Source organism: Heterodontus francisci, chromosome 9 (assembly GCF_036365525.1).
Source record: "Heterodontus francisci isolate sHetFra1 chromosome 9, sHetFra1.hap1, whole genome shotgun sequence".
Taxonomy (NCBI): domain Eukaryota; kingdom Metazoa; phylum Chordata; class Chondrichthyes; order Heterodontiformes; family Heterodontidae; genus Heterodontus; species Heterodontus francisci.
This window is the reverse complement of record NC_090379.1, coordinates 105,307,384-105,324,344: the sequence shown is the minus strand read 5'-3', so window position 1 is coordinate 105,324,344 and position 16,961 is coordinate 105,307,384. Positions and strand designations below refer to the sequence as shown.

Below are 16,961 nucleotides of genomic sequence, written 5' to 3'. Positions count from 1 at the left end.
TCCTGTGAAGCACCTTGGGATGTTTTATTACACTAAAAGCCCTATATAAATATAACTTGTTGTATTGGGAAAGAGAAGACAGAGCTTATCTTTGCCCTCCAAGATAGTCCTTGAGTCGTGAGTAGTACTGGCAGAGGAGGGTTAGGCCTGGTAGTGCTTGATGTCCAGCCAGATCTGATGATGCATTGCTAGACCACTCATGTGCTTGGACCTGAGGGAGTAAAGATGGAGGCGAGGGGAAGGGGGGGGGGGGGTGGGTGGTGGGGGAGGAAGGGGTGCATACCAGGGGAAATGACCAGGTTGGGAGAGAGCAAGTAAGAGCATCAGAGGTGGAGGAGAGGGAATGGTGAACAGAACAACGGAAGCATCATGGCAAAAGGAGAGCCAAAAGTTAGACAATTGGTCGGTTGAAAGTGCAATTGTAAGTGACCGAAGGAAGAATTACTTTCAGGGACGAACACAGAAGACAGTGGTGTTAAAAAGGTGTAGGGGGGTGTGAGCAGTGAGGGATGCAAGGAGGATTTTAAAGGAGAGATTAGAAGGGTGGAACCAGGTGAGATGCTCAAAGGAGAAGGTACCAGAAGAGTAAGAGTACAGACCAAGCATGGTTTGGTGATAGGTCCAGTGAGGTAGATGGTAGAAACAAAGGGCAGCTTCAGAGCTGGAGGAGAATTGTTGTTAATCATAGTTCAATACATTGCTAATTATAATCAATATTCTTAATAGGAGTGCAATATACAGCTAATTATAATAAATGCATTGCAATTATAATCAATGCACTACTATTTCTAGTGTAATTATATTGCTAATAATAGAAGATGCTACTAATGTGTAATATACTGCTAATTATAATTAATACTTAATTATTATTAATACACTCCTAATTATAGCGCAATACAGTAATTGTGCCACATAATTACTAGTTATAGTGCAATATACTGCTAATTATAGCAGAATATGCTAATTATAGTGGAATTATGCAGCTAACTACAGTGCAATAAACCACCAATTATAGTGCAATACACTGCTAATTATAGTGGAATATAACTACTACTTATAATTTAATACACTACTAATTATAGAGCAACATAACTAGTAATTATAATGTAATACGCTGCTAATATGTAACCATTGTCTTTCAACAGATAAACCTGTACATTTGCAGTTCCAAAACATACTAACAAGCACTGCCATACTCGGCAGCAGCTCATGTGTGGGGGAGGGCGACATCACTGAGCCAGTCTTCAAAGTAAAAGCAGGATATTCTTAATGCTTATTGATCCCTGGTAACCACATGCCTTTTTCCATTACAACAGGGTGATTAGAATCAGAGATTAGGATGTATGGACAGCTTGCTGTCAGACGTGTTGTAGATCATGTCACTTTTATGTGGTTCACCTAGGCCGGAATTTTATGCGCCCCAAGGGAGCATGATGGAGGCAGGGGGGGCATAAAATTGAGTGAGAGGTGGCGGGGGGTGCCATTCCAGTCGTCTTCTCGCCCCCGCTGCAATTTTACGAGCGGTGGTGACAGCGAGAAGCAGCCTTCCTGCCCCAGACCAATTAAGACCATTAATTGGACAATTATCTGCCATTTAAGGCCACTTAAGGGCCTCCTTCCACCGCCGCTGGTAATATATATGGTATATCGCCAGCTGCGGGTAGGTGGGTAGCTCAAGGCCTCAGGAGGCTGTTCAGTAAAATCTGGTGGCCTCCTTGAAGACTGGAGGGGGCCCTCCTGATGGGGCATCCTGTGCCCCACAGAGAGCCTTCCCATGTCACAAGTCGCCCCCAATGCACTGCATTGTGGCCCCCAGCAACCGACCCATCTTGCCTTGCCAAGCCGATTGTCCCCAGTGAGGCCCCAGATACTTACCCTTGTCCCGGAGACGGTGTCCCTCGTGCTCCTCTACCTGGCTACAGTTTCAGCAGTGGCCACTGCTCCTGGTGGCACTGCAGGGACTGAGAGCTGCCAGCCCACTGATTAACCGGCAGCTCTTGGAGATGGGACTTCCTGCCTCAGAAAGACGGAAGTCCCACCCGAGACCAATTAAGGGCCTGGGCCACATAAAACCATAGTGTGGCTTCTAGGCCTGACAGAGGTGGGCTCACTACTGACTTTTTTAGCTGTTGGGCAGGGCCAGCAGCCCAACATAGAACTCCAACCTTAGGGTTGACAGCTTTTTCTTTATTCCTTCATGGGATGTATCGTTGGCTAGACCAGCATTTATTGCCCATCCCTAATTGCCCTTGAGAAGGTGGTGGTGAGCTATGGTTGGCTAAATTCCTGGAGGTTTTATGACATGGCCTCCCACCTCCTACCACCCCCATCCCAACACCTGGCCATTGGTCCAACTTCCAGGAGCACTGCCTTCCCACACTGGAAAGAGATGTCGGGTCGGAGTTCCGACGTGATCCCAACCTCTTCCGCCTTTCTCCAGGGCAGCATTGAAGGTGAGTGTGGAACCCCCTTTGATCAGGGGTAAGTAATTAAGAGCATGTTGAAGTTGTTAAGAAGCCACTTATGAGGTTCTTTAACCCTGAATCCTGGATTTCCCAGCCACAGAACCTGTTTCCTGAGCTGTCAGTAACTCACCAGGGTCACTGAGGCCGATGCACAGAAGCAAGAGCTACTTCAGTGAAACTGACAAGCTGAGAAGGCTTTGATCAGTGAAACTGAAGAGTTTTAGCTCTGGCCAGGTGAGAGGCTGCTGTTCAAAGCACTTCTTCTCTCAGAGAGTGCTATCACTGCTTGACAGGTGATTGCCAACTTCTTGGAAGCCATTTCTCCTGCCTAATACTTCACTCACCTTCAGCTGAACACGGCATGGTGAGCTCCACCTTCCACTTCTGCTAAGTGTCAAGAGCAGAGGCCACACCACCGCCAACTGCTCCAGCAGCAGCAGGAGCAACATCAGCAACCTTCTCCTCTGCCACATGCCCCCTCCACAGGTCAGAGGGCATGGATACAGAGATGCAGCTGGAAGGAGGAGAGACCCCCTCAGCACAGGGTCTACAGGCAGAGGATCAGCTCCCGCAACGTGTCTGAGAACCAGTGCCTCAGGCGGCTCAGGTTGTCACAGCAGGCCACTGCTGACAACTGCAGCCTCCTGGAACAAGACCTCCTTCTCAGTGGAGCAGATGGGCACGCGTTACAATGGCCGACAAGGTGCCTGTCACTGGAGGGCCACCCCCCACTGCCCTCCTCACCCTCGTCCCCCCGGGTCTTTGCCTCTCCTCGAGGTTGTGCTCTCTCTTCTGCAAAGAGACAAAGCAGATAGGTGTGTGTGCTTGTAATAGCTTGTATGTAGAGGAGGGGAGGATGCCATTTGTGGAAGATGACTGTGACGCATGGGTGCAACAGAGCAATAGGCTGAGAGTGAGGGTAAGTGTGGGTGTTAGCTGTTTAGATGGGTATGTGAGGTGCCTGGAGAGAGAGGAATGAGTGGGGTTGCAACGTGTGTTGTTCTGAAGAGTGCTGTGCTGGAGAATACTGGGCAAGACTTGCATTTATATAGTACTTTTCATAACCACTGATGTCTCAAAGTACTTTGCAGCCAAAGAAGTACTTTTGAAGTATAATCACTGTTGCAATTTAGGAAACATGGCAGCCAATTTGCACAAAGCAAGATCCCACAAACAGCAATGTGATAATGGCCAGATGTGGTAATGTTGATTGAGGTTAAATATTGGCCAGGACACCAGGGATAACTCTGCAGCTCTTCTTCAAAATAGTACCACGAGATATTTTACATCCACTTGAGAGGGAAGACGGGGGCCTTGGTTTAACATCTCATCTGAAAGACAGCACAGCATTCCCTCAGTACTGCACTAAAGTTTCAGCCTTGATTTTTATGCTGATGTCCTGGAGTGGGACTTGAACCTGAAACCTTAGGACTGTGTAGCTTGGTAACTGAAAGTGTTGTGCTACTCACCTTTCCCACCCTCCTAAGGTCCTGGATCCTCTTTATGCACTGTCTCCAGATTGCAGAAACCACACATCTGCTGTTGATTCCCCAGCCACTTCCATCCACGCTTGCTTGGTTGGAGAGGTTGTCCTTTTCCTACCAACCTTGGGATAGCTCACCTCACTGCAACCCCTCTGGTCCTGCAGTAGGACCTCCAGGTAAGAGTGAGAGACCCAGGGAGCAGCCTTCCCAGGTCTCCTCTCCATTACAGGAGTTGTTGCAGCCTGGAAAACCCAAGAGCTGGTGAGCTTTTCTGACACAAGCCATGATCCCTTTAATTAGAAATCCTTCCTTTGATAGAGTGGACACGTCATCCCGCTCACCCTCCCTGATTGGTCAGGGAGCCTGGAGGAGGGCTACTAATTGGTTTGCTCTGGTAAAGAGCAATTATTGGGTGTGCTTTTCAGGGAGTCAGGTTCCAAACCCAAAAATGGTCCCATCATTGTGCGAGGAACTAAGTTGGGAGATTCTGCCCTTTGTTACCCAATTGGATTAATTTTGGCTGTTATTCAAATAGCCTTTTTTCCCCATCTGCAATACTTTTACAACCAGTAAATGAAAACGTTCAAAACAAATAAAATAAAACTATTTAATGCCCTTATGATTTTCCTCCAGGTTTGGCCCCTGCAGTGTCCTGGGCATTAATTTTCAATTCCTGGAGATTCCAGTGTAATTCTGGAGGGTTGGCAACCTTACTTCGTTATGGACCAAAATGCATCCAGCACAGTTGCTGTAACAATTTCGGGGCATAAGCACAAAGTGCTGTGACATGACCATGTCTGTCTGACATAACTCTCTCAGAAGCTCCTTAGCAAGGGCTGGAACATTCTTACAGAGAGTCAACTATGAAGGATAGCAAGTATCAGCCATTGCTTAGTGGTAGCACTCTCACCTAGAGTCAGAACCTGAGCACATAATCTAGGCTGGCACTCCCAGTGCAGTACTGAGGTGGTGCTGCACTGTCAGAGGTGACGTCTTTCGGATGAAACGTAAGCCAAGGCTCCCTTTGCGCTGTCAGATGGAAGTACAAGATCCCATGGCACAATTTTGAAGAAGAGCATGGGAGTTCTCCCCAGTGTCCTGACCAATATGAACCCTCAACCAGCAGTACTGAAATAACAGATTCTTCTTCTTCTTTGGGCCTCCTTATCTCGAGAGGTCATTATCTTATTACTGTTTGTGGAACCTTTCTGTGCACAAATTAGCTGCCACTTTTTCTACATTACAACAGCGTCTACACCTCAAATGCACTGCATTGGTTGCAAAGCACTTTGGGGCATCCTGAGGTATTGAAAGGCGCTTAGAAATGCGAATTCTTTCTTTTCATAGGTGGATAGAGCTCGCAGATATTATCAGCCACTCATCAGTCAGACTGTCTCAGTTGCAGAACATGAAGGGTCGAGTTTGAGTAGCGTTTAATGCCTGTTTAATTGGAAATTACTTTCTAATAAGACCTAATTGCTGTTTCATCAGTTTAAACTCCATGGGATAGTAAGAGTTGAGAGTAAGTTTGAGAAGTATTGATATTGGTCTCATTTAGTTTGACATCCCTGGCATAGACAAAATTAATTCAGCTACTTCTTACAAGAGGTGCCCTCTCCAGATATACCAGTGTGTTGCACAAGTGAAATCTGGACTTCATGCTGTTTAATTTTTCTGTTATCTTGACAATTGGGCAAATTGAAAGTAAATGTGTAATGGCAATTCCAGAGTAAAATTTACCAGTGCCTTAGATAACTGATGAAGAGTGAGATTAATGCAGTATTCCAGTAATAAATTGTGATGGATTTTGAACCACTCTCGTATAATTTTTTAAAAATCCAACTGTGACAACCCTGGCACCTAGCAGATTGGTTTTGGCTTGCTGCACATCCTTGAGGTTTTTATTTGCCTGAATGTTTTTTTTTATTATAAAGCAGCTGATAATGCTGAGTTTATTGAATAATCTGATGCAGTTGAAGCTTTAGGTCATAGCTTGGATCTCAGCCCTGCAATATAACCATTTTGGCAATCTTAGGTCATACCAACACTTGCAGAATGGATCACAGAGATACAAAATGAAAAGATGCAGCCGGGGTATAACTGCTAAGTAAGTACACTTGTGTCTTTCTAAAATGGCATACCATAAGCATACATGTACCATTTGAAGAAATAAATTGATTTGTGTCACTTGCGGTGCAGGGACCCCATTCAGACCTTTATGTTTACTGAATTACCAGTGTGCCATTCTTGCATGGAACTGGCAGCAATGGTTGTGGATCAGATTCCAACAGTGCTGGCACTTGGACGTCTATAAAGTGTAATGAAGGATATATGAAATTTCTCGATTGTGTTCACTTGAAGAGTATAGTGCAAGTCTGTATGTGATGAGGTGACGTCTGACTTTCATGGGCTGAATGTCTCTGCTGGGTGCAGCTCTGTGTCTGGTGGGTTGAAGTCTGTATTTGGTTGTAGGAGTAATTTGAAGTGATGAATCAAGAATGTAGCACAACTGATTTTCATAAATGGATATGGCAACAGCATGTGTTTAACAACAGCTAAGTGACAGCATTGATAAACTGGTGTCCAGTCTGTCTACTTTAGCACTATTGCTGCAATGTAAGTGCCAGGCCTACTCTCATTAAATAATGAATCTAAGACTGATCTAGGGTTGCTAAGACCTGCTCCCGGTGTGATTCATAGTCCTGATGTTGCACACTGTTTCAAAGTTCAGACTATGCCACGTGACCTCAGTTTCTCCAATCCAAACCTCAATAATTGACTTGGTGTTTTTAATCCATTGGGGTGAGCCCCAGAGATCTGGTTGTGTCAGCCTTTACAATACACTACTTAGACATTAACCCCTGTCTAAAGTACACCTTGTACCCAGATTGTCAGTCAGCATGAAACAATAAAGGCTGCCAGATAATTCAAGGTTTAAGGGCTTTAATTGTTCCCAGTGGAGCTCCTGGATGCCATGGCAATCCATGGCAACCATGTCTGTAGAAAGTGTCTGCGGCTCGAGGAACTTTAGCTCCAGATGAGCTGGAGACCAAGCTGCAGATATTGCAATGCATCAGAGAGGGGGAAAGTTACCTGGACACTTTGTACCAGAAGGCAGTCACACCTATAGGATGGGCTCGTCTGATTTGGTCAGTAGTCAGGGACAGGAGGGTGTGATTGCGAGTCAGGCAGGTAAAGGGGATCGCGAAGGTGGGAGTGGAGCAGCCTTATCCCTTGCAATTCAGCAACAAGTTCGAGGTTCTTGCAACTTGTATGGACGAGAGCGAGGGCTGTAGTGTGGATGATCAGACTGACCATGGCACCATGGTGCAGGGAGCCATTCAAGTGGGGGGAGTTAAAAGGAATATAGTGGTAGTAGGGGATAGCAGTCAGGGGGATAGACACTGTTCTCTGCAGCCGAGAGCAAGAGTCCAGAAGGCTGTGTTGACTGCCTGGTGCATCCAGGACATCTGCTCAGGGCTGGAGAGGAACTTGCAGTGGGAGGGGGAGGATCCAGTGGTCGTGGTCCCCGTAGATGACAACAACATAGATAGGACTAGGAAAGAGGTTCTGCACAGGGAGTATGAGGAGCTAGGCACTAAATTAAAAAGCAGAACCTCAAAGGTAATAATCTCTGTTAATTAAAGAGGGCATTAGTACTGTAATGAGAGATGATCTTAGTTCATAAGATCAAGATATAGAATCAGTTTGGGTGGAACTAAGAAATAGCAAGGGGCAGAAAACATTTGGAGTTGTTCATAGGCCATCAAACAGCAGTGGTAATGTAAATCACAGTATAAATCAAGAAATTAGAGGTGCGTGTAACAAGGGTAATACAGTAATTATGGGGGATCTCAATCTACATATAGACTGGGTAAACTTTATTAGTACGAATGTTGTGGAGGATGAATTCTTGGAATGTATGCAAGATGGTTTTCTAAAGCAGTACGTTGAGGAACCAACTAGGGAATGGGCTATTTTAGATCTAGTATTGTGCAATAAAAAAGGGATAATTAATAATCTTGATGTTTCGAAGCCTTTAGGAAACAGCGACCATAATATGATAGAATTTGACATTAAGTTTGAAAGTGATGTAGTTCAATCAGAAACTAAGGTCTTAAATCTAAGCAAAGGAAATTACAAAGGTATGGGGGCAAATTGGCTATGGTGGATTGAAAAACTACATTAAAAGGTATGACAGTAGACAGGCAATGTCTAACATTTAAAGAATTAATACATAGTTTACAACAAAAATACATCCTTTCAGTGCACAAAAACCCGGCAAGGCAAGTGTTCCAACCGTGGCCAACAAAAGAAATCCCCCTCATTCACACTAACCTGTCCCCCTCTGAACTTGAGGCACTCCGTTCTCTCAGGTCTAACCCCGACATGGTCATCAAACCTGCAGACAAGGGTGGTGCTGTTGTTGTATGGCATACCGACCTCTACCTTGCAGAGGCTCAATGCCAACTCACAGACACTTCTTCCTACCTCCCTCTGGACCATGACCCCACCACCGAACATCGAGCTACTGTCCACAGGACTGTCACTGATCTTATCTCCTCTAGAGATCTTCCCTCTACAGCTTCCAACCTCATAGTCCCACAACCCCGGACGTCCCGCTTCTACCTCCTTCCCAAAATCCACAACCAGGACTGTCCTGGCAGACCCATTGTGTCAACCTGCTCCTGCCCCACTGAACTTATTTCTTCCTATCTTGACTCTATCTTTTCTCCGCTGGTCCAGTCTCTTCCCACCTACATCCATGACTCTTCTGACGCCCTACTTTATTTTGACAATTTCCAGTTTCCTGGCCCCAACTGCCTCCTTTTCACTATGGACGTCCAATCTCTCTACACCTCCATCCCCCACCAGGACGGTTTGAGGGCTCTCCGCTTCTTCCTTGAACAGAGGCCCAACCAGTCCCCAGCCACCACCACCCTTCTCCGCCTGGCTGAACTGGTTCTCACATTGAACAACTTCTCCTTCAACTCCACTCACTTCCTTCAAGTAAAAGGTGTTGCTATAGGTACCCGCATGGGTCCTAGTTATGCCTGTCTTTTTGTGGGATATGTCGAGCATTCTTTGTTCCAGTCCTACTCAGGCCCCCTCCCCCAACTCTTTTTCCAGTACATTGATGACTTTATCGGTGCCGTTTCCTACTCCCGCCCTGAACTGGAAAACTTTATCAACTTTGCTTCCAATTTCCACCCTTCTCTCACCTTCACATGATCCATCTCTGACACTTCCCTTCCCTTCCTCGACTTCTCTGTCCCCATCTCTGGGGATAGGCTCTTAAGGAATATCCATTATAAGCCCACCGACTCCCACAGCTACCTTGACTGCACTTCTTCACACCCTGCCTCCTGTAAGGACTCCATTCCATTCTCCCAGTTTCTCCGTCTCCGACGCATCTGCTCTGATGATGTTACCTTCCATGACAGCGCTTCTGATATGTGTTCCTTTTTCCTCAACCGAGGATTCCCCCCCACTGTTGTTGACAGAGCCCTCAACCGTGTCCGGCCCATTTCCCGCACCTCCACCCTCACCCCTTCCCCTCCCTCCCAGAACCGTGACAGGGTTCCCCTTGTCCTCACTTTCCACCCCATTAGCCTCCATATCCAAAGGATCATCCTCCGCCATTTCCGCTACCTCTAGCGTGATGCCACTACCAAACGCATCTTCCCCTCCCTTCCCCTGTCAGCATTCAGAAGGGATCGTTCCCTCCGCGACACCCTGGTCCACTCCTCCATTACCCCCACCACCTCATCCCCCTCCCATGGCACCTTCCCCTGCAATCGCAGGAGGTGTAATACCTGCCCATTAACCTCCTCTCTCTTCACTATCCCAGGCCCCAAACACTCCTTTCAGGTGAAGTAGCGATTTACTTGTACTTCTTTCAATGTAGTATACTGTATTCGCTGCTGACAATGTGGCCTCCTGTACACTGGGGAGACCAAACGCAGACTCGGTGACTGCTTTGCAGGACACCTCCGCTCAGTCCGCAAGCATGACCCTGAGCTTCCGATTGCTTGCCATTTCAACACTCCCCCCTGCTCTCATACTCACATCTCTGTCCTGGGATTGCTGCAGTGTTCCAGTGAACATCAACGCAAGCTCGAGGAACAACATCTCATTTACCGATTAGGCACACTACAGCTGCCGGACTGAACATTGAGTTCAATAATTTCAGAGCATGACAGGCCCCCCATTTTACTTTCATTTTTAGTTATTTTTTCTTTTTCTTTTTTACATTTTTCACATTTTTTTTGTATGTTTATTTTATTTTATCTTAGTTTATTCAGTTTGCTTACCCACTGTTTTTTTTCAGGTTTGCACTTGCTGCTGTTCAATATTCAGTGTATTAACACCTAATCTGTACTAATGCTTTGTCTTTCAACACACCATTAACATATTGTTTGCCTTTGCTCCATGACCTTTTGGTCAGCTATTCTGTGGCCTTGTCCAATCTGCACCTTCTCCTTTGTTATCTCTTGCCCCACCCCCGCTTTACTTGCTTGTAACCTTTGACATTTCTAATATTTGCCAGTTCCGAAGAAGGGTCACTGACACGAAACGTTAACTCTGCTTCTCTCTCCACAGATGCTGCCAGACCTGCTGAGTGTTTCCAGCATTTCTTGTTTTTATTTTAAAAAGAAATCAGGGATTGTATTAGAGCAAAGGAAGAGGCGCATAAAGTTGCCCAAAAATGGGAAACTTGAGGATTGGGAGCATTTCAGAATTCTGCAAAGGAGGATCAAGAGAAATATTAAGAAAGGGAAAATAGAATATGAGAGTAAACTGGCATGAAACATAAAAACAGACGGTAAAAGCTTCTATCAGTATGTAAAAAGGAAAAGATTAGCAAAGACAAATGTGGGTCCATTACAAGCAGAGTCAGGAGAATCTATACTGGGGAATAGGGAAATGGCAGAGAAACTAAGCAAATACTTTGTGTCTGTCTTCATGGAGGAAAATACTAAAAATCTCCCAGAAATAATGGAGAATCAAGGGACTAGTGTAAACAAGGAACTGCTAGATATTAATATTAGTAAATAACTAGTGCTAGAGAAATTAATGGGACTTAAAGGAGATAAATCCCCTGGACCTGATGATCTACATCCCAGAGTGTTGAAAGAGATGGTTTTACAGGTAGTAGATGCATTGGTGGTCATCTTTCAAAATTCTATAGACTCTGGAATGGTTCCTGCAGATTGGAAGGTGGCAAATGTAACCCCACCATTTAAGAAAGGAGGGAGAGAGACAATGGGGAACTACAGACCTCTTAGTCTAATATCAGTCGTGGGAAAATGCTAGAATTTATAATAAAGGATGTGACAACAGGACACATAGAAAAGTAGGATTGGGCAGAGTCAACATAGATTTATGAAAGGGAAATCATGTTTAACAAACCTGTTGCAGCTTTTTGAGCATGTAACTAGCAGAATAGCTAAGGGGTAACCAGTGGATGTGGTATATTTAGATTTTCAAAAAGCTTTTGATAAGGTCCCACACAAGCGGTTAGTAAACAAAATTAGAGCATATGGGATTGGGGGAATATACTGGCATGGATTGAGAACTGGTTAACGGACAGAAAATAGAGAGTAGGAATAAATGGATCATTTTCAGATTCGCAGGCTATGACTAATGGAGTACCGCAAGGATCAGTGCTTGGGCCCCAGCTATTCACAATCTATATCAATGATTTGGATGTGGGGATTAAATGTAATATTTCCAAGCTTGCAGATGACTCAAAACTAGTTGGAAGTGTGAGTTGTGAGGAGGATGCAAAGACACTTCAAAGGGATTTGGAGAGGCTAAGTGAGTGGGCACAAATTTGGCAGATGGAATACAATGTGGAGAAATGTGAGGTTATCCACTTTGGTAGGAAAAACAGAAATACAGTGTATTTCTTAAATGGTGAGAGGCTGGGAAGTGTTGAATTTCAAAGGGACTTGGGTATCTTTGTTCATGAATCACTGAAAGCTAACATGCAGGTACAGCAAGCAATTAAGAACGCAAATGGTATGTTGGCCTTCATTAAAAGAGGATTTGAGTAGAGGTGTAAAGGTGTCTTACTGCAATTATATAGAGCCTTGGTGAGACCGCACCTAAAGTACTGCGTGCAGTTTTGGTCTCCTTACCTAAGGAAAGATATACTTGCTGTAGAGGGAGTGCAACGAAGGTTCACCAAACTAATTCGTGGGATGGAGGGATTGCCCTGTTGAGGAATGATTAAATAGACTGGGCCTTTATTCTCTGGAGTTTGGAAGAATGTGAGGTGATCTCATTCAAACATACAACATTCTTACAGGGCTCGGACTGAGTAGATGCAGGAAGGATGTTTCTCCTGGCTTGGGAGTCCAGAACCAGGGAACACAGTCTCAGACTAAGGGCTGAAGAGGAATTTCTTCACTCAGAGGGTGGGAATCTTTGGAATTAGAGTCATACAGCACAGAAACAGGTCCTTCGGCCCATCGTGTCTGTGCCGGCCATCAAGCACCTACCTATTCTAATCCCATTTTCCAGAACTTGGCCCGTGGCCTTGTATGCTATGGCGTTTCAAGTGCTCATCTAAATACTTCTTAAATGTTGTGATGGTTCCTGCCTCTACCACCTCTTCAGGCAGTGCTTTCCAGATTCCAACCACCCTCAGGGTGAAGAAAAATTTCCTCAGATCCCCGCTAAACCTCCTGCCCCTTACCTTAAATCTATGCCCCCTAGTTATTGACCTCTCTGCTAAGGGAAAAGTTTCTTCCCATCTAATCTATCAATGTCCCTCATAATTTTGTATACCTCAATCATGTCCCCCCCTCAGCCTTCTCTGCTCTAATGCAAACAAACCTAGCCTTTTCAGTCTCTCTTCATAGCTGCCCTAGAGGGCTGTGGAGGCTCAGTCATTGAGTATGTTCAAGACTGAGATTGATAGATTTCTACATATTAAAAACATCAAGGGATTATGGGGATAGTGCAGGAAAATGGTGTGAAAAGAGATGATCAACCATGATCTCATTGAATGGCGGAGTGGGCTCGAAGGGCTGAATAGCCTACTCCTGCTCTGACTTCTTGTGTTCCTGTGGTTTCCTTCAATTCTATTCATTAAAGAAAAGGGGTTAAGAAAGAGTCTTGTTTGGGAGGGGAAAATACCAGAAGATCTATCCCTGATCTTCATTATGATAGCTCTTTGCACTGGAAGACCAGCAGGTTTTGGGCAGACCAAAGGGCATCTTTCACTGAGTTGATGGTCCTCCAGCAGCAGTTGATGTGTATGTCAGTGTGAGTCCCTGGGAACAGCCCATAGAGCAGAGAGTCCTGCGTTACGGAGCTGCTCGGGATGAACCTGCACAAGAAAACCACTGCATCTCTTTCCACACTTGCTTTGCAAAGGCATATTCTAGAAAGAGGTAAAAACAGTTCAGTGATATGGGTCTTTTGGTGAGGTTGGGGGAATGGATTGGTGCTTTCCCCTGTTCGTCTATCCTGAACAGTCTTTGACGCTTCCACAGGCACAGTAGCCCTCCAGTACCATGTCCAAATGGCCACTCTTTTTCAGAGGGGCAGTAGATTATACAACAGTGGAGGGGGGGGGGGGGGGAGTAAGGGTTATGTGTGGTCATCACAACAAATCCTGTCCTCACCAATGTGACAATAGATTTCTTGATAGTGTTCAACAGCGTGATTGCTGGCTGCGTTCTCCCTTCTCCCTAGCCCAGGGATACAGAGATGAAGTGAATGAGCCTGACTTCTGCCTTGTAGCAGTCCCTTTGTGGCGCAGTGGTTAGCACCGCAGCCTCACAGCTCCAGGGACCAGGGTTCGATTCTGGGTATTGCCTGTGTGGAGTTTGCAAGTTCTCCCTGTTACTGCGTGGGTTTTCGCCGGGTGCTCCGGTTTCCTCCCACAGCCAAAGACTTGCAGGTGACAGGTGAATTGGCTGTTCTAAATTGCCCCTAGTGTAGGTAAGTGGTAGGGAATATGGGATTACTGTAGGGTTAGTATAAATGGGTAGTTGTTGGTCGGCACAGACTCGGTGGGCCAAAGGGCCTGTTTCAGTGCTGTATCTCTAAATAAATAAAAATACCCTTGTCAGCCACACATCCATGAGGGGCGGCACAATGGCGCAGTGGTTAGCACTGCAGCCTCACAGCTCCAGCGACCCGGGTTCAATTCTGGGTACTGCCTGTGTGGAGTTTGCAAGTTCTCCCTGTGTCTGCGTGGGTTTCCTCCGGGTGCTCCGGTTTCCTCCCACAAGCCAAAAGACTTGCAGGTTGATAGGTAAATTGGCCATTATAAATTGCCCCTAGTGTAGGTAGGTGGTAGGGAAATATAGGGACAGGTGGGGATGTGGTAGGAATATGGGATTAGAGTAGGATTAGTATAAATGGGTGGTTGATGGTCGGCACAGAATCGGTGGGCCGAAGGGCCTGTTTCAGTGCTGTATCTCTAAACTTGTCTGAGATCAGTTATCTGAGCACAGACTGGGATTTGAGCCTGGAAGCCTCAAGTCTTGATGATCTAGTTCTGTATTGGATGGGACATTTCCTCGATTGACCATACTACTCTTGCCATGATTTATATCATGACATTGCATTCTTGCAAAAGAACAAGTAAAAGGTTTCCTGATCATTTATTTAAGGAGACAGTGCCCATTTCACTCTATTGGTTTTGGTTGATTGAAGAATTTCATGGTTTGTTGTTCTTATAGGTTATGTCTATTCCTACACAATTGTAGGTAAAAGACAGCTCACGTTACCTCCCAACCAAATCTGGGAGTATAGCCGATCACCTACCTCTCTGATTGTTCCCAACAACCTTCCTGACTCCAGTGTTGGGAGAAAGGGCAGGTAATTTGGGAGTTCCTCTCAACTGCCCCTGAAAATCTTAAAAGCGTTGAAGGGTGTCACTGAACCAGACGAGTGAAGGTCAAGGTCTTATCACCTCACTCTGAACCCTGCGACAATGTTATACCCTTGAGTCCCTTGGGGGAAATTTGTCGCTTGATGCTTTAGATGGGGAGCAGCGTTTGCACGGAATGAATCCTGGGAAATTGCTGGCACTCAGCCCATGATTCTTCTGCTCAATTATTTTAATAATGTGCTGGCACAAACTACATTCTCAAGATGTGTCCACTGCAGGCAGCACTAGCAATGCCAGATAGTGAACATGCCCTTGGATTTTTTTGTCAATATATACATAGATAACAGGACATTAAAGCCATTTAATGAGCAGCCAATTGGTAACTGGGAACTCACAATGGAGAGAGAACAAGACTCATTGAAAGTCTGGGCACAATGCTGCAGGACATGCTTGGCAGCTCTGAAGTGACATGATTTGCAGTTAGCAATTAGTGAAAATTGAAGCAGGGACTATATTATGAATTAGTGCATTGCTGTGTGCACAGCAGTTCATGCACACTAGCCACTGGGAGGACAGGCAGATATTGTGTTATTGTCTATGAACTGATTCAGTCAGCACAATGGTTAATCTTTAGCAATGTGCATTTAGAGATAGAAGCAGTCACGAGGCTTATACACATCAGAGAGCAAAGGGTAGGACACAAGACATTCAAATTCACATTAAGGCTGGGAGGAGAGGGGGGAAGAGAGGAAGAATATGTATATATGTGTGTAAGGAATATGCTTAAGGAAACATTTGAAAGCCCAGCTAATGTGCAGTGGGCTGTAGGCAGTATCAGAGTATTTTATAGTGAGAAGATTGCAATGGGCAAGGTAAAGGGCAACAGAGTTAAGACTCTTGAAAGGGTCCCAAACTACTTGAAAAACCTAGACCTGTGCAAAGGATCACCTGAATTCTTCACTCAGATTCATAACCAGTCTGTGTAAAAATAAACCCTCTGAATGTAGTGAAGCTACTTGAGCAGGTCTGCAGGCCCTAGGTTGGGTGGAGGGGAAAGCAAATCAGCACGTGGCGAACCCACTTTACACCAGAGAAAACCTTTTTTAAAATATTCTTCCTTGGGATAGGCGTGATGCTGGCAAGGCCAGCATTTATTGCCCCATCCCTGTGCTGCCCTTATTATGGTGGTGTGCCTACTTCTTGAACCGCTGCTTGAAGGTACACCCACACCTAGGTGGAGAGTTGCAGGATTTTGATCCAGTGACTATTGAAAGAACAGCAATATATTTCCAAATCAGCATGGTGTGTGACTTGTAGGGGAACTTGGAGGTGATGTTGTTCCCATGCACCTGCTACCCTTTTCCTTCATGGTATTGGAGGCTGCATGTTTGGGAAGTGTTGCCATAGACCACAGTAAATTCTCTCAGTTTAGTACTACAGTTCCTCAGCACACACTGAGCATACTTCTGCTCCTCTGGCAGTAATTTCAGTCAAAATGTAAGAGTGCAGTTGTGAAAATGACACAAAGCTGGGCTATAGATATTCTTTTCACTACAATCTCAGTGAAGAAGAGTAATGGTGAATATGTGGAATTTTTATTCCTTTGCTTACAACTCTGTTAGTGGTGGCTGGAAGGGTGTTGAATTAAGAGAATCACAGAAGGGAGTTTAACTGCTTCAATTTCTCGTGCACTAGTCATTCGCATTAATCGTCTGTGGGTTAAAACAGCACAGCCAAAGTTTAACACGAACGCATCAAAGCACAGGAGGAAGGTTAGTAATACAATGGTGTCAGCCATGGCTCAGTGGATAACAATCTCGCTTCTGAGTTAGAAATACGGTCGTGGGTTTCAGAACACAAAATCTAGGCTGACAGTTAAGTGCAGTACTGAGGGAATGCTGCATTGTCAAAAGTACCATCTTTTGCCCCCTCAGGTGGATGTAAAAGATCTCATGGCACTATTCAAAGAATAGCAGAGGAGCTCTGGTCAACATTTTTCCTTCAGGCAATAAACAGATCATCTGGTCTTTATCACACTGCCTTTTGTGGGACCTTGATGTATGCAACAGAGACTACATTTCAAAAGTACATCATTGGCTGTAAAGTGCTTTTGGATGTTCTGAAAGCTGCTAAATAAATGTAAGTCTTAACATTAAA

At 45.2% G+C, this 16,961-nt stretch overlaps 1 long non-coding RNA gene across 1 annotated transcript in view; it reads left to right on the top strand.

Annotated features, from left to right (window-relative positions):
- LOC137373953 (uncharacterized) overlaps positions 1-16,961 on the top strand; it is a 27,049-nt gene extending 10,088 nt beyond the window's left edge. Inside the window, exons 2-3 of the long non-coding RNA XR_010975742.1 lie at positions 5,985-6,056; positions 16,739-16,961. This is a non-coding gene — a long non-coding RNA (uncharacterized lncRNA). The remainder of the gene's footprint in view (positions 1-5,984; positions 6,057-16,738) is intronic.